Raw genomic sequence first — 21,992 nt, forward strand, 5'->3', positions numbered from 1 at the left:
TACAGAAACTTGTCAAGCATGCTACACATAGCAGCCACCACTAAAAAGTCAACATTTACAAACTGTTGCCACACATCTGTCATATCACAGTTATTTCTGATTCGAAGTTTAGGGAAATGCTACAGAATCTTATAAAGCACAGTGATCTTTGATTGGTGTTCACTTTTTAATTAGCACCATGATAAACTGAATAACTAACTAGATAACTAACTAAATATTGTCTACATGCTTACAGGGTAAGCCTGGGGGCAAGGAAGGGATGGAGATCAGGAAGGTTGCCCTGATGCCAGCTTCTGGGGGCACCAACTCAACCTCTGGGTCTGAGGGCACACTGCACATCATTCAAGTGTTTGGCCTTCTGTTTTTTAGGGAATTTTGTTTTTTTTTACTTGGCCACTCAGGGGGCACCAAAAATGTTTTCCAAACTGGACCTGGCTTGCCCAATAACTACTGGGGAAATATTCACATATTCTCACCTAGATTTAGCTTGCAAACATGGATGTGCAAGATATATAATTGCATATACAAAGCACATAAAACCTATGTAAAAACTATTACCCATTTGCACCGATGGTTGTCTGGCTGTATATGACTATGTAAAGTTTTTGTTGTTGCAACTTAGGTGCAGAGCTCTTAAAATTTGCCCGTAATGTCTAGTCACCAGTGAAACTGAAATGAGGCCAGCTCCATGTAAGATGCTTTCTGATTTCCTTGAAATATACTCAGCACATTTTTAAATGATTTTAATTCTACAGTACTCTTAATATAACCCTTTAAACATGAGGGAACACAAAAGGGAAGGTTAATTGGAATGGCTAATTAAACATAGTGAAATTAAAGAACTGGAACACTGGGAGTTTGTTTTGATATTTAGCAACTTCTCATAACCCTAAGGACATTGATTTAGCCCAAGGTCTGGTATTGTTATAAATTGCCATGTAGCCTGGAGACCCAAAGGAGAGACAAAAGGGTTGAGAGCTTGTAACAACTGATTCCCAAAGGAGCAGTAATAACAATTATAAGCCACATTATTATTTGTATTACTTAAAAATAAATCCATATTTCAGATTTTAGTCATTTTATACTGATCGACTAGGCTATGGAGTCAGAGACAGTTTGCAACCAAGGCAAAAAGGATCTCAGGATCCAAGAGGCAGATATCATATGTCAGAAGACTGTCATCTTTGGACCAAGAGCCATAGACCATTGTTTTTCACTGCATAGTTCTCAAATGATTTGAATGACTAACAAAAATCTGGGGATTCTACCCCAAGGAGGTAAAGGCTCAAGGCCTAAGACCTTAAGGGGCTGCACTCAAAAAGAGCAGAAAGGAGTCAAACATGCTACTATCCCTGTAAGCAGGACACTCACTTTGGACTAGATTCTGCCACTCCTGTTCATGTTTACTCTGTGAGTAGTCCCAATGATTTCAAGAGAACTATTCATAGCATTCTGGGCTTTCCATGGCCTGTTACCACTATCGAGATGTCAACTCTTGCCTCTGACTAGCCCATGATGCCAGCCTCCATTGTGCACTTGTTACATTTTCAAAGAAGCACCTTATACTTTCTCCCCTGCTGCCCTTCATGGTTGGGAGAATCTCCCTGTAAAATCCTTCAAATCTCTATATTTTCCATAAAAAAAATATCCCTCATCAATAGCTAGGTTCATTGTTTCCTTGTACTCTTTTATCTGTCTGTATCCATGCATTGTATCTTACCATATTCTTGATTGTAAGTTCTCTGGGGCAAGGGCCGACTTTTTGTCCAGTATTTATATAGCACCTTGCACACTGAGGCCCTGCTCCATGACCAGAGTGAGCTATGCAAATAATAGACTTCTTGATTAATTGGCAAGTCCAAAAGATGGGAAAAAAATCATTTGGGGTCAAAGAGACAACAAATGTTTTCAATTTTGGGGGCAAACTGAAAAGTCAATATAAATTTTGTTTCATTTGACCAAAAACAAAATGTTTCATTTTTATTTCAAGCCTTTTGAAACATTTTTTGCATTTGAAAAATGAAATTGAATGAAGTTTCTAAATGAAAATCTGTTTCAAATAAAAAAATTGAAGCATTTCATTTAGAAAATGTCAAAAAGAAACATTTTGACCTTTTCAGAATTTGTTTTTATATAAACAATTTGTTGTTGTCAAATCTGCATTCTTCACCATAAAAATTTTAGCTGAAAAACTGCACCTAGGATCTACAGCAATACAAATAATAAATAACATCAATAACAACGTAAGATATTCAAAGGAGACTATGGGTGACAGAATCTAGCTCAATGCAAATTACCTTACTCTCCTATTACTACTGCTGAGACCAATTCTGCTACCCATTGGGTATTATCTTACCATGTAAACAGTCCCACTCACTTCAGTGGAATTACGTGTGGGGTAAGGTAGCTCCCAACATGAGTAACGATGGCAGAACATTCAACCAAACTTTGCACACATAACAATGTCAGTCTTGCAATTGGATCTGTGTGTGAGGATCCTTATGCCGCCGTAGAACTTCATTGAAATCAACAGGGCTCTGCCTGAGTGCAAGTCTCCACTGGTTTGTACATACAGTAATACTGTTTTCTTTCTATGATACCTTCAATAAAGACCAAAAGATGGGTAAAAGTGAAAGAACAGGTCCAAACACCTCTGAACATTAGGTATACTTGGACTGGGAACAGAATTGTGAGGTTTAGTTCCCATCTCCACAAAGAAGCTCTACTGGTGTGTTCAGGTACCCAAATAAATCTCTCTCTTGCTACATATGACTGATTCCATGAAAAGATAAATAGCATTAAAGGGTCACATGACCCAAAACTCCACTTTGAAAGAATCTGTAGAAAAAGATATTCTGATACCGGCTAAATGCTGGCCCGTTGAGAGAAGTTAGGCCTGTGATACATGGTATTTACTGCTCTCCCTTCCCATTGCATGTTATTTACACAGAAGCTACAGATGTTTTTTGGGGGGACCCTAAGTTGGGACCCCAGTACAATGGCCTCCCCTCTCCCCACTGGTCTCATCAGCTCTGTATAAATATAAGTGCACGCAGATCTACAAGTATGATGTTTCCATAACACTGACAATTGCCAGAGAGCAGTGTCAAGATGCCTTTGTCCTCTATAATGAAACATTTAACTGAAAACATATCACTAACAATCAAATATTCTACTGAGTGAAACTCAACTGCAATCCAAAAAATCAAGGACTTATTGCTGAGATGGCTAACAAATTACTGCCCATTCCTAGATTTTGCAAAGTTTCATCACCATTGCATTGTAAAAGATTTCCACGGGAATTGCAAATCATCCCTGCAAGATTCTGCAGGAAAGGACAACTTTCCAGCTGTCACTGCACATTTAGAAACATAGAAAATGGCTTAGCAATGATTACTTTCACTTTAATTTGTTTCACTCTAATTTAAACTGGCGCAGATTCTGCTCTCAGATACACTGATGTAAATACAGAACTCCATTGATCTCATACCAATATATATGAGAGAAGAACCCAGGAGAATATATTTAAATAGATTAATCAGAGCAAGTTAAATCACACAAAAATAAATGAGATGAAAATTTCTGCACTCATTTTATATGCAGATCAGAATTTGGAGATTTGTTCTAGTCATTTGCTAGTGTTTTAGAACTAGGAAATAATATCTGAGAATTCTTTTCTCTTTCTTGACAAAAAGCACTAGTCAAAAATTGGGAACCAGATGGCTGCTTATATATTTCCCTTTTTTATTTACTGCAATACTAAAGCCACTATAAAAAAGCAAAGTTGAACAGACAGAGCTAATAATATAATCATTCAAAACACCTGCAAACAGTGCAGATGGGCAATTTCTGTCTGCAAAATCATCAGTGAAAGACCGCCTTCCCATATGGGCAAATCTAGCTGCCTCAGAGCTTCCTAAGCTCTGTCCCTCACCTTAAGAAAACCTGCATTGAGCATATGCAGCCTTTTTATAGCAGAGCAGAACTGTCTGGATCTGCCTGTTTATTTTAGTTAAATATAACTTGAAGTACTTATACTCTTCTATCAGTGTATTTGATTTGTCCACTGCATGTCCCAAAAGGGCAGAAACCATGGATTTAAAGGCAAAAAGCAAGCAATAGAAAAGCAAACAGCTTTTTATCAGGTAGAACATTTGCAATTATTACTGAACCACACCCAAGTTTCATTCCTAAAGTGAACACCCAAACAACTGTAGAACAAGGGTGTGTGTGTGTGTGTGTGTGTGTGTGTGTGAGAGAGAGAGAGAGAGATAGTGTGTGTGTGTGTGTGTGTGTGTGAGAGAGAGAGAGATAGTGTGTGTGTGTGTGTGAGAGAGAGAGAGAGATGTGTGTGTGTGTGTGTGTGAGAGAGAGAGAGAGAGAGAGAGAGAGAATGTTGTTTCATTTTTATTTAAAAAAACCCCTCATCCTGGCATCACTGTCGTGTTTCGTCTCTGATGCTAATATATGTCTAGGGATGGAAAATGAAACACAGGGCATTCTGGAGATAATGCCAGTGCTACCCATTGATTCTGCAATGTGGATGGCCTGATTACATGCTGCAAGATCTTTCTCACTTACCAGCTTTTCTTTACTTGAAGTGTCAGACTCACTTCAAACCTCAGCCAGTGGGGAGCCTACCAACTGAGCCTCCCAGTCAGAGTGGTGGTGACAGGAATTGAACCTCTTCTGAATTCAGTACAGCATAAGCAGCCTTTGTGGCCCTGAACTTCTCATTTAATCTTTTGCCCTCTAATTTATATGAAATATTCTCTGCTAATGTTATATATTATTTTTGAGTTTGCATAATTAAGAAATCTTCCCATTTCAACTCCAATATTTAATACTAAAATTTGTAGTTAAAAATGATTCCCCTTGATGATATATTATTATGCTGTGTAATACCGTGAAAATGAAAGCAATGATGATCTCAGCAACAAATAATTTATTTGATGCATTTAGTCTCTATTGTGTCTTTGCTCTCTACATTAAGAACATGGGGAAATGACACTGTCATAAACAGATAAGTAAGGATTAATGTCTCTTTTACATGTAAAGGGTTAAGAAGCTCAGTAAACCTGACTGACACCTGACCAGAGGACCAATGGGGGGACAAGATACTTTCAAATCTTGGTGGAGGGAAGTCTTTGTTTGTGCTGTTTGTTTTGTTCGTTGTTCGCTCTTGGGAAAAAGAGGGACCAGACGTACAACTAAACTCTCCAAATCTTTCTGAATCAGTCTTTCATGTTTCAAACTTGTAAGTAGCCAGGCAAGGCGGATAAGTCTTATGTTAGTTTTCTTTCAACTTGTGAATGTTTTTCCCTTTTGCTGGAAGGATTTTTACCTCTGTTTGCTGTAACTTTGAATCTCAGGCTAAGGGGAAGGGGAGGTCACTCTAGGCTATATGAATCTGAATAATCTGTAAAACATTTTCCATCCTGATTTTACAGAGATAATTTTTACTTTTTCTTTCTTTAATTAAAAGCTTTCTTTTTTAAGAACCTGATTGATTTTTTTCCTTGTTTTAAGACCCAAGGGGATTGGGTCTGAACTCACCAGGGATTGGTGGGGGGAAAGGGAGGGGGGAAGGTTAATTCCTCTTTGTTTTAAGATCCAAGGAGTTTGGATCAGTGTAGCCTCTCAGGATAACCCAGGGAGGGGAAAGTCTGGGGGGGAAAAAGCTAATTTCTCCTTGTGTTCAGATCCAAGGGGTTTGGGTATTGGGTTCCCCAGGGAAGGTTTTGGGGGAACAGGAAGTGTGCCAAACACTATATTTTGGCTGGTGGCAGGGTACCAAATTTAAGCTGGTAATTAAGCTTAAAAGTGATCATGCAGGTCCCCACTTTTTGGACGCTAAAGTTCAAAGTGGGGAAAAAACCTTGACAGACACAGACACAGTTAAATTCAAAATAATCATGTTTACCAATTATATATAAACATACAAGGCCCAGTTTTATACACACACACACACACAACAGTTCAGAGTTGCTCCGTCAGGTTCTGTTGGCTTCTGTAATAAAAAACAGAGAGCCCCACCAGAGGGTTCCCAAAGTAGTTAAAGAGATATTACCTAATTCCTATATAATACAATCCCATTTCTGGTTCTGGAATATGCATGAGCAGATCTTGATTTCCTGGAATTGTTTCTGTCATTCCAATTTATTCAACAAATACCCTTTTTAATTATTTATTTTTGCTGAATAGATTAATTGTGGATACTTGAAATTCAGGCGTGTGGTTTAGTTACAGCCAGTTAGATCATTCACATTTTTTAAAGGTTCCCTGACTGGACAAGTGTACTTGCACTGCAGATACAAATTCTTATGTATGAGAGGTAAGGCTCTAGCCCTTCAATAAATGCCTCCTTGGGTAGACTCCATGGTTCATGCACGTGCAAGGGTCTGTCTACAAGGAACTTGTTGCAAGAACAGCGCCTTGTTTTTCATTTTCTTCAAATACATGTCCAACTCTGAAATTTGTTTCCTGCAAATATTTCCACCAATGAAAAATGATTCTTTGAATATTCAGGGAAAGGATACAAAAGGGGCACAAACAGGCCCACAATAAACTCATTAAAAGTGACTGCATCCACAGAAAATGTTCATTATGTGCCTAGCTGTGGTGAGCAGCATTACTGGGATATTTTGCTGCGGTATACATTATTTTTAGCCAATGGCACCGGTTTAACAAAACTCTTAAAATGATGAAATTAGGGGGAAAAAAAGCTAGCTAGGTGAAAGGCACCCTGCCTGCATCATATTGATTTAAACTGTATGAAAACCAGGTTTCCTGTGCTTACCAATATCATTGGAGACTGCAGATTTTATAATTCCAGCTCTTGGAGGCAGGAGAAGAAGATGTAAAGGCTTTGCTGGGGCCTCCTATAGTGCAGTAGCTGTGTTATTATTATTAAACATCCTCCTTTCACAGTTTCTCGGGTTTCCTAAATGTAACAATAATTTTAATAATTACAAAACTGAGAATACTTTTTCTGTAACTGACTGTGTTCCCTGTTTTCCTCCAAGCTAAAGCTCGGCTTTCATGTAATACATAAAAGAGCAACATTGCTCTGATGAACTAAGACACATGAAATATCTAATTAACATTAAAATATTGTCTCTTGTCATTAGCTTCATTTGCACTTTAAGTGCCAGCTCTTGAGAGAGAAGTTCAAAAGCAGTGACCTGCCCCTTGCACAAAAAAGGTAAAGAAAGAACTGTATATGTAAAATTGTACATACAAAGAAAGCTGGTTCCATTCATACAGTTTTCCTGAAATTACAGATTTAAAACAAGGCTTTCTTTAAAGAAGGGAATATTCCTGTTTTTCATTGGCTTTTATTTCAGAAATAAGAGAATAATAATTTTTGGTGCTTAGAGTGGCAGGTGGTCAAGGTGAATGTAAGTGAGATAATATCCATCTCTTCATTTTTCTCAACTCCACATCAGGATAGACTGGGAGATCGACCTGCTAAATCAACGGCAGAGTGCTCTCCAGCTGATTCCAGTACTCCAGCTCCCCAAGAAGAGTAAGGTAAGTTGACCAGAAAGCATCTCCCATCGACACAGCATAGTGAAGACGCTGTGATCAGTCAACTTAAGCTACATCAACTCCAGCTACATAATTCACGTATCTGGAGTAGTGTAACTTAGTCAACTTATCCCAGTACTGTAGACAAGGCCACACTGTAGAGCAGTTGGCCAGAATAGCAGGAGCTGATTTCTCCCTATTAGTTTTCAGCCACGAAGGGAACTTTTATTTCTGGTTGGAAAGGTGGAAATTGCAGACCACACTCAAGGTTGGTCCATGACAGGCTGCCGGGGATGTTCCAGAAGCGATGCAGCTAACATGCTACCTCTGGGGACCAAACAGGAGTTAGTAAAACACTTGGTCTCCACTAGTCTGGGAAACAAGGCACCTCAGTACTGCAAAGGCTGTAGCACTAGACTATATTCAGTATGTACCAAAGATACAGAACTATGCAGTGCTGCTTCTGCTGGATAACAACAATCAAATCCTTAATTAATAATAATTAAACCTTCCATTAGAATTTGGACAATTTCGAGTTTCCACCAAGCTCATACGTTACAATGATTCTGCTGTTAGGTGCATGCCCAGTTCACTTCCGTCTTTGATGATGATTGAATTTATCTAGTTGCCTCAGACAGGTGCAACAAACATGGCACTGCAGTGATCACCATCAAGACCAGTCCCCTGCTGAAGAAAGAAATTGAGATTGGCTTCATGGAGGGGCACCTGGCCCCAGGAACTGGGGCCAAATCAGAAACCAGGGGTGAAAACTGCCTGGTTGGATTGTCCTTGTTTGGTAAATAAGGCAGCTTGTTGAGTCTAATTGATTTATTAAAAACAGATCATATTTCGTGATCATCCGGATGGGAGCAGGAAGGCAAAGGAAGATCATTATTTTCATTTTAAACTGACCAGTCTGTTAATTGGGTTTTGATTATTAATGTTGCTGGGGAGGTTTGTGCCAAATGAGAGCAGCATTTTTTGTACCTGGCACTAAAGTATGTCAGCTCCCTTTGCGGCACTGCCTCATTGCAACATCAGAGCACAGTCTGCACAAAGCAGCATGGACATTGGTGTAGACACTTTCCAGCATAAGAACTTGAGGTGATACTGAGCTGTAACGTTCTGATTTGGATTTTTCATCTCCCCCAAATTCTGGGATGTTTGGATCCAGCATTTTGATTTGGCTCTTTCTAGAGGAAGAGTCTATCAGACTCTGAACACTCTGACTTCTGAAATGTTGTGAATGTTCAGATGCGAGGCTTTAATTCTCACCCATCTCCAGTAACAATTCCTCTAACTCACTCACTGTAATGGCACTATGAACAAGGAGCGAGTGGCAGGGAGGTAGTGAACATAGAGTGAGTTAGCAAGTTTGCTCGCTTCCTCTTCCTTGACACCCCCCACCCCCCAAGCATTCAACAAGATACCATTTTCGTGCAAAGAATCTACTCCCATGCTGCAGTACAATACAGACTTTTAGAAACATTTTGATTTGTCTTTGTGCTTAGATTGTTTTATGGAATCTCTTTTAATCTCTCTTAAAATTTATTCCTCCTTGGTTTGATTGGAAACCCAGGAGTTTAAAATGAGATATGCTATACTGTCCCCATTCACTTGGCCAGCAAAGTTCACATATGTTGTTCATTTCTAGTCAGGGAAATCTGTTACCCTGGGTGAAGGAACTCCATTACCCTGAGGGGAGGGTATCCTGCTGTGAGCTAGACAAGGAATGGCACTTGCACCAATTGCAAAGACACTTGTTTTCCATCCAGGGCTAGAGGAAAGATGTTTGTTATATTGAAGGAGGCAAGGAAGAGCAAGGGAAAATACACACATCGTTCAGAAATGTCATTCACCGTGTTTTCAGTAATTTCCTTGTATTAAAGCTTCTTTTATCTAGAGATTAGGATTAAATGCCAAATGTCTAAAACTAATCGTGTCAACATAATTCTCTCAATCTGCAGACTTCTCAGTTGCACTGCAGTTATCCCTTTCCACTTGTAGGTCAAGATCCTATGGGTGAGCTTTTCAAGCCTGTAGTTACTGCATAGTTCTTTTTGGAGTCCGGTAATGCCTAAAGCAATTGCACCTTAAAATTGCTACGTAATTGCAAACTTGACCTCTGACAAATGACCTTGCAAATCTATGCATTTCCAAACCAGTTATGATTTGTTGAAACTGAAATGTTTTAGTGCATATCAAAGTCACTACACAAGACTAAAATGCCAAACAACGGCTTTTGCTGAATCAAAGGCACAAATGGAAATTTAAAAAAACCTCTCAAATATTTTTAAGACGATTATTAATTTTATAGCAGTCAAGTTTAGAATATGTTAAAAATCAATTGTAGTTGAAAAACAAACCATATTTTATGTTTAGCTAACGCCAAGAATTTGACTTTGACCTACAGTACCAAAGCAAAGAAATTCACAGTAAAGACTACATACCTGTATCTAGTCAATACTTGGTTTTTGACTCACACTTTTTTTTTTTACAAGGGTCTGTATGAAATCTTAAGTACCATATGTGCCAGGGAAGAAAAAGTCAACAGCAAAAATAACAAAAAAATCCGCCTTATTAATAAGAGAATTTATAATTTGCACAATCTACTACAGGGTAATGGCTCCATCTGATTATTGATCTTCATTTTCCTTGGTAGTCCTGAAATTGTTCTTTTGAACTACTATAGCATGAGACGAAGATTGTGTTTTTTTCTCTCCTTTGTTGAAATATTTTGAGTTTGTGGCTCAGTGAGCAGAGCATCATAAATTGATGCTAATGACATGCTTAAGAGCAAGTCTATTTGATTTTAAAAATATACACATACTTTTAAATATTTAAAATAAGGAATTTCATGGAGAAAAACGTGCATTTAAATTAAATAACCATTACTTTTTCTAAAGTGCAAAACCAATATCATGTAAATATGGCATATCTGGGTGTGCAATTATATAATTGGCATACACTGTTATGAAGATTAAACAAGCAGTTGCCTGCACATTTTGTACATGCTGTTGTGTGCATTAATGGCCTGAAACCATGGCTCACTAATTTTTGAGACACAGAAGAAAACACACCTGATATTGGAAAACGAGTGCGTAAAAGTACGCTCCTAAATGCATCTTTAGGTTCCTAAATGCATGCTCCAATTTTCAAAAGTGCTAAGCATACAGCAGCAACCACTGAAGTCAATTAGGAGTTAAATTAGTGTAAATTTAGTTTTCCTTTTTATACTTTTATGTTTATATGTAATCAAATAATTTTAGTGTAAAGGGGGCAGTAAACCACACCAAGGAGAGACAGATTTCATCCTTTAGCAGATTTTAAAGGGACACTACTAAGTTACAAAAAAAATCATATCATTTATTAAATAAAATCCGTATAGTCTCTTAGTAATTAAAGCTGAATTAATTTTAAAAGCTGAACTAATTTTTCAAATTCACTCTGCTGCAACAGTGAAAACAGGTTGGTCTTTTTATAGTTAGTTTTATTTTCTAGTTCATACCACTGCTATTAGCACTATGAACTTTGGTAGGGGCATAATTTGCTATGGGGAAAAGTGTCTCCCCACCAGCATTTTCATAGGCATGTATACTCTATATTTTGCTCCCTGCTCCCAGATTTTGCAGGATATAAATATAATGATTTACTTTCTGCTTACTTATTAAGATTTCATATTCTAATCAGAAGTCAAAGTGTAGGTACAGAATCTGAAAAATAAATAAAAAGACAATATAATGGACCTACCATGCAGATGTGAGGCCAAACCTCACCTAACACTCACCCCTACTCAACACCCTCATCATATCCAGTAAAAACCCAGAAAAACAGATGATCCTTGCAGCGTGCCATGAAAAATCTTAACACCAAGGCTTTGGCAGAAAAAAGGGGGAATACTTTTCAGGACCTTTCATTTAGAACACCCAGCAATCATAGATTCATGGATTTTAAAGCCAGAAAGGACCATTGTGATAATTTAGACTGACCTCCTGTAAAACACAAGCCATAGGATTAATCCTTTTTGAAGTCCAGTAGCTGTGGTTCAACTACATCATATCTTTTAGAGAAACATCCAGGCTTAATTTCAAAATGTCAGCGACGGAGAATCTACCACTATCATTGGTAAGTTATTCCAATGGTTAATTACTATCATTATCATAAATGTATGCCTTATTTGTAGTCTGAATTTGTCTAGCTTCAATTTTCAGCCACTGGATTTTGTTATACCTTTCTCTGATAGATTGAAGAATCACTTGTTATCAAATTTCTGTTTCCCATGTAGGTACTTACAGACTGTGATCAAATTTCCCCTTAACCATCTCTTTCATAGAGCTCCTTGAGTGTCTCACTATAAGACATGACTTCCTAATCCTTTAATCATTCCTGTGGCTCTTCTCTAAACCCTCTCCAAATGATCAACATCTTTCTTCAAGTGAGAACAGGAGAACCAGACATAGTATTCCAGCAGCAGTCGCACCAGTGCCAAATACAGAGATAACAGAAACTCCTTTCTTCTACTTGACAGTCCACTATTTTTTACATTCAAGGCTAGCATAAGGCCTGTTAGCTCAGCATTTTGCACATGGGTACTCATGTTTAGCTGATTATCTACCATGACTGCCCCCAGATCTTTTTCAGAGGTATTGCTTCCCAGAATAGATTACTCCCATCTATAAAAACATCCTACATTCTTTACTCTTAGATGTATTAATTTACATTTGGCCATATCAAGGCACATACCTTTTTTTTGTGTGCTGTGTACCAAGTGATCCAGATTGCTCTGTATCAGTGACTTGTATTCATTGCTGTTTACAACTCCCCCCATATATATGTTATCTGCAAACTTTATCACTAATCATTTTATGTTTCCTTCCAGATCATTGAATTAAATGTTAAATAGCATAATAATATCAAGAATGGAGCCCTGCTGGATCCCACTAAAAATACACCCACTTGATGGTGATTACCCATTTATGATTACATTTTCAGACCTATCAGTTAGCCAATTTTTTATCAATTTAATGTGTGCCATATTGATTTTGCATTGTTCTAGTTTCTTAATCAAATGGTGTGCAGTACCAAGTCAAATGTATTACTTAAGTATATTACATCAACACTATTATCTTTATCAACCAAACCTGTAATCTCATAAAAATGATATAAAATAGGTTCAATTTCCTATAGATCTTGGAGTGTAATCCTGTGTAGACAGCTTCCAAAATCTCAGATGGAGATAGCACCATCCAGAAAAAAATGGCTGCAACCATCTTGTCTAATACATACGATAAAAAGCACTCAAACAACTTACCTGCCCACTCAGCCAGTATATCTGGATCCAATACAATTTCTGGGTTGCAATCCTGCACAACAAACAGCTAACAAACTAATACTTCATAAATGACACACAGAGAAGCAGATTTCCAAAATGTTTCACTAGAACTGCATTTTTCCTATCAATTAAATATCCTACATGGACTATTTACCATATTGTTTTCCTCTAGGAGAATAAACCAAATTTCACTCAACTAACTAAAATATTTGATCAACAGAAACTTCCTTTAATGTATGGCTTTCAAACCTTTACATCTTGTTGAAAATTATAAAGGCAAGTTTGGTCCATGTCATTATAACCACACAGAAATCTGTCCTTCCTGATCCACAGGAAAATTATCAGCACTATGACTTTCATTAGTCTTTTCATACTAGATGTCATTTTTCAGGAATGTACAGTAGTTATATTGTAGTGAATGCAAACAAAGTTATGAAGTCTACAAATTAAAGATGAATATCCTGTTCTCTGACTAATGCAATGTACAGTATTCTATACTTCTATATCAAAATTTCATCTATTTTAATATACAGTAATTACACCAGATAGGATTTCTGTCTCAGCAGATGATAAATGTCTTACTGCCAAACAATATGGCACCTCATGTGGTCCTTGCCATTGTACAAAGAGCAAAAGGAAATGTGGTCTCCACAACTTTGAATGTGGGCAGGAGTGAGGAGGGGCTTTGTCTGGCCAAGTGGAACAAAAGGGGGTCATGGCTCCTTTAAAGGTCCTCACCCAATTGGGTTAAGAGGAGAGGGACAGGAACATCATCTGAGCCAGGGGCCAACAGAAAGTGGCTCAGCCAGGCCATAAGTCTATAGTCACCTGAGGAAGGGAAGGTATGTATATTTTGTTCCCACCGCATAGAATCCCCTTTCACCCAGAAGAGGGCATGGTGGGGAGCCGCCAAGCTGCCATGGATTGCTTGGTGCATGAATCAAGAAGTGGCTAAATCTGCATGTGAATATAGAGTATCAGTAATTACCCATCAGAAAGTACAGTAATGGACACCTGAGTTATTCAGGGATGACAGTATACACCTCTCTGACTTGGCAGCAGATGCACTTTTGGTTAACATTAGGGAGGAAATTAATTGCAGCCTAATTAAACCACATCTCTAGCATCATGTCTGTCTTCCCATGTGGCTGGGGCAATGAACCTTTCCAACTGCTTGGAGTTAGGAGATACAAAGTTCCACCCTTCTACAGGTTTTTTAAAGGAGTGCAGAGCAATTCTACGGGATAAAGATGTTATACCAATACAGTTTCCTCTGGATTTTGTGGCAACCAGAATTCAAATCAGTTCCAACCTGGATTAGTTTTAAAGATCACACTCTCACCACATGATATTAGCTTGTACAGTCTTACAGCTTTTGGACTTGGAGACAGGAAAATTTAAGCACATTTTTTTTGTAAATGAAAGAATTCATAATTCAGACTATTAAAACACAAAGGTGCAAGGAGAAGGGGTGAATTGTCAAAGTGGTCTCAACTTGCCTAAAAATCTTTGTAGTTTTACACAAACAATCACTTTCATATACAAGTAGCAAAATTTCTGCATACAACAAATATTATATCCATGTATGCAAAACAGATATCTACTACCCAATTAAAATGCACACATTCCAACTGCATGCATAGTTCTGTGGCTTCTTTGGGCCAATGATTGCATATATGTACCTTTAATAGTAGCCTACAAGCATTAAAAGATGGAGAGGGGTGAATAAAGAAAAAAGTAAAATAATTTTTAAATCACAAAATACACTGCAGAAGAGTTACAATCTAAATAGAACAGACAAAAAATGAGAGAAAAGAATTGTTAAGTAACTGCCCGAGGTCACACAGTATGTTAGTGGCAGAACTGTAAATTAGAACCCAGCTCTCAAGTCCCCATCCAGCATCTTAGCCACAAGCTCATCCTTGCTCTCTATATGCTCTAAAGTGCTAATCATGGAGTGAGAAGGGTCTTAGATTGAAATAAAACAACACTGATATATCTTCTGTGATGGGTCCTTGAATTAGATGGTCTCTACTTAAGTGTGGTCTTCAGCGGGAGTTTTGCCTGCGTAAGGACTAAGTAAAAGCTGAGTAAGGACATGAGGCTGTGGCCAAAAGATTATATGAAAGTCAAACTAACCAGTGTATGTTTCTCATTTACATAAAAAGTACAATGGCATATCAATCTGCTGATTTTGTGGGAAAATATAGTTTGAAATATGTCACTTCATACACACTCATGGAAATGTGCATCTCAGATTACGTGCTCTTGTTGGTAAGAAATTTTGTATCATCCTAACACAATAGTCCATCCATTCCAGTATCTAGTCTCTGTTAGCGTTCAGATCAGATAATTCACGGGAAAATGAAAACTCGCTATATTGCAATTTGCCAGTTTTAGCTGACAGGAAGTATGTAGAATGATTAGAGCATGAAATCAGAATGCAAACTCCCACGTTCGCTCTGTGTAAGCTCGAAAGCTTGTCTCTTTCACCAGCAGAAGTTGGTCCAACAAATGCTATTAACTCAGCTGCCTTGTCTCTCTAATATCTTGGGACCAACATGGTGACCATCACTGCAAACAGGTTTAGACATATCTTTTTTAAAGCCAGGCAGCCAAAACTAGATAAAATCTACAGGATGTGGTCATGCCATTGATTCCTCTAAGACCGTTATAAAAGAAAAGCATTGAGTCACAAGGAAAAGTAGAATTCTTGAACCCAATTCTAAAGGAAATAATGGAAGCTTTTTTAGGTAAATCTCACTAACTTGCTAATACTGAAGGGGTTGAGATTTGAGGAGTAATTTCCTAAAAATCCTCTCTATCAAAAAACGCCAATAATTCTCTATTTTTCTTTCAAAATGAACCTCAGAAATGGACTGCGCTGAATGACAAGAAAACCAACTAAAATTAGTAACAGCATACTCATTGCCTAGAGCAGCATAAAACTGATGGGTGATGTGATGATGACAGACAAATCCTTACTCCCATTCTAAATTCTGTCTGTTTAATAAATAAGTAACGTCATCAATATCATTTCAGCATTATATTCAGCTTCTGTAGCAGCTGCAGGATTGCTACATCTCCCCATTGCCTTTGCTCCCTCGCTCTGTGGCACTACTCAGATTTAGTTTGGGCTTATTTAGGACAGGTAATACTGTAGCCCAGTGTTTCCCAAACGTTGGGCACCGCTTGTGCAGGGAAAGCCGCTGGATGGTTTGTTTACCTGCCCCGTTTGCAGGTCCGGTCGGTTGCAGCTCCCACTGGCCACGGTTCGCTGCTCCAGGCCAATAGGAGCTGCTGGAAGCGGCACAGGCTGAGGGACGTACTGGCCACCACTTCCCGCAGCTCCCATTGGCCTGGAGCAGCAAACCAGTGGGAGCCACCATTGGCCGGACCTGCAGGACGGGGAAGGTAAACTAAGCGGCCTGGCCCACCAGGGACTTTCCCTACACAAGTGGCGTCCCTAGTTTTGGAAACACTGCTGTAGCCAATAAACTTGTGCCATTCAAGCTCAAAATCCAAATATAATCACTGGGGGTCAAACTACATTTTAAGGACATAATAGAAGCAAATGCTACAGTACTCTTGCCACTAACAATGTCTCCAGTATTGACTCCTGACTCTGCCTCTTGTTCTTTTACACCAGAAACTTTGAAATTGTCAGTGAGAAGGGTACTTTCTGGTTCAGCATCCCTTTTTCTTAGAATCATAGCACCATAGGGCTACAAAGGACAGCAAGGGTCATCTAGTCTACCCCCCTGCCAGTTTTAGATTTATATTTGTTGTGTCTAAACTAGGGCAGGGAAACTTAGGGCTTTGGATCCGGCCTGTGAAATTGCCACCCCTATGGCACCGTGAGCCCCCTGTCACTCCCAGAAGCAGCTGGCCTGCAGCCTCTGGGGGGCAGAAGGCCCCGTGTGCCGCCCTCACCTGCAGGTACCGCCTCCTGCAGCTCCCATTGGCCAGGAACAGGGAACCCTGATCAATGGGAGCTTCGGGGGAGGTACCTGAAGCAGAGGGCAGTGCACAGAGCCCTCTACCCTCCCTCTCCCAGGGGCTGCAGGATGTGGTGCCAGAGCAGTGTGGGGCTAGGGCAGGCAGGGAGCCTGAAATTCACCCCAGAACAAAGGATAGGAGCTATGGCCAAGATTTTCAGAAGAAACTAAAGATTTTGGAGTGCTCAGGTTTGGGTGCCCTACTGAAGACACCTGAAAGGGGCCTAATTCATGCTTGGCACTTGGGGCTACAATAATTCATATTGCAAGATAACTAGAACTTCTTGTGTAGCTCACAACATTCACAAACAAAGGCAAGGGGTGTTTAAAAGGCCCATAGTGATATAAGCTTTATTGTAAAGATACGAGGGTCCTCAACTACAGGTGATCACTCAAAAAGAGAAAGTCATGCCTTTATACAGAGTAGTCACATTGTCATCCAAGATACTGTAGCTAGTTATTTAACTCATATTTGAACATAAGTACACTGTGGTATAAAGTTAGATCAGCTTATAGGCAGATTTTAAAAATAAGAGGCAAATAACATGATGTTCAGACAATTAGGCCCACACTGCTCTCTCAAAATTTCTAAATTGTCATTTTTAATTTGGAGTTGGGACAGGAGACCAACCAGTGAAAGATGTGATGGTGAAATTGTGCCAATAATTGGGAGCACAATTTGGTAAAAAGGGCTGGCCAAGAATTGGGAGGATGCTAAAAAAAAATCCATGGGAATTTTCTTCCATTGAGTGTCTCCTATAGGAGGGAATGACCCAGTCTTTTCCTCATCCTACACTACAGGAGCAAGGGAACTACCTGACACTGTAGAATTCTCCAGTAGCTAGTCAAAGACGGCATCTCAAACTGAGATTTTTAGGCATAGTAGAGAGCAGGAGGCATTAATGACTCTCTGTGGGCACTTCACCACTTTGAATGGGTGTGTGATATGTCAATCAGTATGCACATTTTCTCTGGTTTTACCTAGGCGGGAATATGGGTTGCCTGCACATGCCAGCCATGGTGGTACTTTACTACTCCTTTGGACATGAAATCTTTAAAGACTGTAACTATTTTTGGCCAAGTGCAAAAATGAATTGCAATTATTTGGCATGTATGGTGGCTATATAAATACTTAATAAATCTAAGGTGCAATTCAAAAGATGTCTTTGTCTGATGCTGAAACAAAAGGATCTCTCCTGTCTTTGTGCAGTATTTTATTGCAATGTATGGTTACTCCTCCATCACTGAACCCTTAATAGGGAAGGAGAGCTATTGTCAAATTAAGCAGACCCACATGCGTGCAGCATAAATCCATATACTGAAAGGAGCCATGTAGTGAATGGCTGCTTTAAAGAAGAGATAGAGAATATGAAAAAAAAAAAAAAACCTGCTGAGCTGGAAAGGTAAGAATCTCTGGACTAGCTTTTAGGAACTAGCATCCTTAGTCTTGTGAGCTTCTGAATCTGGGTTGCAAAACTCTATTGCTTAGGTTTGGCAGTTTTAGTTTGCAAGTCTTCACACCTTTTCAGATGAACCTGAATACTCTGTCAGGTGTCCACCATTATAATCCTGGGGGAAAATTCAGGGCAGGTGCAAGGTATGGCCAGTGATCCAGTGCAGTGAGAGGGACTCTGGGCTGAAACACTGCATGGGATGGCTACAATCCACATTCACTCCTCCTGTACACAGTCTGAATGGACTGCTTTCTAGTTATGCCTGAGGACTCATGTACTCTCTCCACCTCCAATGTTTCTCTCTCTCTCTCTCTCTCTCTGAGCAAAGGCCTTATATGCAGGATTTGATCCGTGTCTAAGATTTGACCCTCTATACACGATGCTAATTTTTCCAGCCTGCCTTTTGTCATCAACTACTGCTGAAAATTACCCTGCTACGTTTGAATAGCAGAACATCATTAAGAGTATACATTTTTTACCAGTCAAACAGAAAATTCACAATGAGGATGAGCTTGTAATTACACACATGTCAGAACAGGGAGCATGATAGTCTGCTTAGATTTTCTTGAACATTTCTTTTGAAGAATTTTTTGGGGAGGGAGGGAAGAGCTTCCTGTAAATCAACTTTGGCATGAAACTTTTGTAAATGGTGCCCAACATCCATCACATTCTTTGTTCAATGTTTTTCCTACACATAAAGAGCTGACAACCTGCTACTCTATGATTGATGTACTTATTTCTTCTAAACTATCACTAACCAAGCATATCATTTTTATACAGTACATGTATATTCCATTTCCTACAGTTTTGACTGTTAAGCAGGCTCGGCCGTGGAAAAAATGTTTATATACTGTTAAGAGGATCTAACTTAAAGCCTTGAAAAACTTTTCATTCCAGTTTTCTTTGTTTTTAAGGGCAGTGAAAGAAACAGAAGACTAGACACTCCCAGTGATGCAGGATGACACTCTTAAAAATGCATATCAATATATGTTAAAAGTTCTATTTCCAATGGATCCAGCCAGCAGCTACTTCACACTTTACACAGTGTTAATGGGACTATTATAATTCATATATTCTCACATTATAAGAGAATGACATTTCAGGTTTGCAGGCTCTCCTGACAAGGTATAACATATTTATCTGGGTTTTTATACCATGCTCTTATCAACGTAGGATCTGAACTACTATTGACGTAATTACAATTCATGTATTCATACAATGCTTAGGAGTCTTCCAGTGACATTATATTGAGCATCACATAGCTCCTCTACATAGATGTTTGAAAGAACATATACGTTTTAAAAAAATTTAAAATCTCATTGACTTAGCATCAGGGCTCGGGCACTTTCGGACCTGACATGATTGTAATGGATCCGTTGCAATTCATATGTGTTTATGATATACGAGGCATTTGAGCTGACATTGAATCAGGTCAGTGGGTCCATTGGACAGGAGGCAATGTCAATTGAACAGTTATGTGTTACTGATGTCAGTTGCAGAATAGATAAAAACATTACCAGAATAGCTTTTGTCTCTATTTAAGGTTTTTTTTTTCTTAAAAGGCAAACAGCACCAGCCCATAGTAACCACTAAGTGACTGCAAAGTTTCAGTTTTTCAAACAAGCCATTTTGAGTTCCAGCAAATCAAGGAAGTGACTGAAACCATCTCTATGCAAATATTTTCACATGAGAAAGGGATTAAACAGGAATATGTTGTGCCTGTAAAAATTATATGACCACACATAGTCCTGCAAATCCTTATGCACATCAGTAACTTTACTCACATAGGCTAACGTTTTTGCTGATGCCCAACATAACTCATGTGTACTGTCACATTGAATTCTATGGGCCTGATTCCACAGCTGCTTCATGCTGCTCTGGCAATGTAAAGGGGCTTTCCAAAGTGAGCAGAAACCATGTTAAAGCTCCTTTATCATGCCTGCCACATGTGGTATAAAATGGCCTGACTGTAAACGAGAATCAATTACATTGAGACTACAGCCATGCTTACAGTAAAGAACATATATAATTGTTTGTAAGCTCTGAATCACAGGTAGTCCAATGAATAAAATGGGGAAAACCCCTGTGAGTAAAGTTACTTGCGTGATTTATTCTTTTATGTGGGTGACATATATCAGCTGCCAGAGTAAGGACTGCATATGACTTAAGTCCCACTTCAGCTCTGTGACCCTGAGCCAGCAAAGCATCTAAAGCATGTTTAATTTTAGGTGAGTAATACCACTGATTTCAATGGAACTACTTGTGCTCATAGTTTAGCACTTAAATGCTTTCCTTCATCAGGATCTAGATGCATAAATCCTGCTCTGGTATAAGACAGTTGTGCACATGAAGGGATACGCATGTGTGCATTTACCCAATTTTCATATTCAGATTTACTTTTTTATGTGTTATAGAGATGTGTGTAGCTTTTACAGGCTCCTCTGTGACCTAGATCCCTGCACTTGCCCCCAAAGGAGAAAGTCCAGAAGAAAATATGAAGACTGGTTAAAAAAAAGATGATGATCTCCACGAAATGCAGGGACCAAGATTGCTGTGGCCCCTTTATATAAGGCTAAAGAACATGCATTTAGAAACGGGAATGGCTATTTGCCTAGCTCTGCCCTATTGTACAGATTTTTCCTCTTACCATGATATTGACAGAGCACAACATGCCAGTTCACTGGGCTCAGGAAAAGTTTAGCAACCATAACTGTTAACCCTTTGAGCACCTACCAGCAAGCCCACAAGTGTCACATGCTGAAGCATCAGGAATGTGGAAAGTGAGGAGACAGTCTTATTACTGGTTTAACAGATAATCTGATTGATGTTTTGTTTGCTTTAGTGATAATTCTCCTTTATTTCCCTTGCTCCTGTCCCCTCCACATTATCTTTTCCTCCTTGGGGCCCTGTTTTGAACTAGGAATGCTTATTGGGTCATTAAATCCTTAATATTGTATACTGACAGTGCTCTCAAAGATAGGATGCCACCTTATCTTGAGAACTGAAGGCCCAGTAAAAATAAATATCACTAACTGAGGATTCTCTGTTCCTAATGCCAAGGAGCAGACAACACCATGAACAAGGTCAATAGCACCCCAGCAGAAGTACTCAGCCTCTCACACACAAGCTACAAAGTGGACTGGGGATTACAAAGCATTATGAGCTACGATTTCATTTAATCAATAGCTTTTGAATCTCAAACTATAGTTGTTACATCTTGAACAAATATCAGCTAATATCAATTTTTTTTAAACTTCCTGCTACCGCAGATTTAAAAAAAAAATCACCAAAAATCATTTGTATTTGATGGCTTACATGAAACGAGTTTGTGGTCTCAGACCCATTCATAGTGGGAAAAGTGACTGCTTCCCACCATCTTTGGTGGCAGCCTCAGTAGAAAGGCTAACACGTAAGGCCCTGATTGTGCAAAAAACCCTGAAGCATGCAGTAGTCCGAATGAAGTTAGTCAATGGGACTACAATAGACAACTCATTTGCACGTGTGCATTGCTGGGGTCTAAGTGAGCACTGAAACTGAATTATTCTCTGCCTCTTACTACTCCCAGACCTGAAGAAGAGCTCTGTGTGGCTCGAAAGCTTGTCTCTCTCACCGACAGAAGTTGGGCCAATAAAATATACTACCTCACCCATCGTATCTCTAATATTCTGGGATCTACAC

The sequence above is a fragment of the Gopherus flavomarginatus genome, chromosome 14, assembly GCF_025201925.1.
Source record: "Gopherus flavomarginatus isolate rGopFla2 chromosome 14, rGopFla2.mat.asm, whole genome shotgun sequence".
Classification (NCBI taxonomy): domain Eukaryota; kingdom Metazoa; phylum Chordata; order Testudines; family Testudinidae; genus Gopherus; species Gopherus flavomarginatus.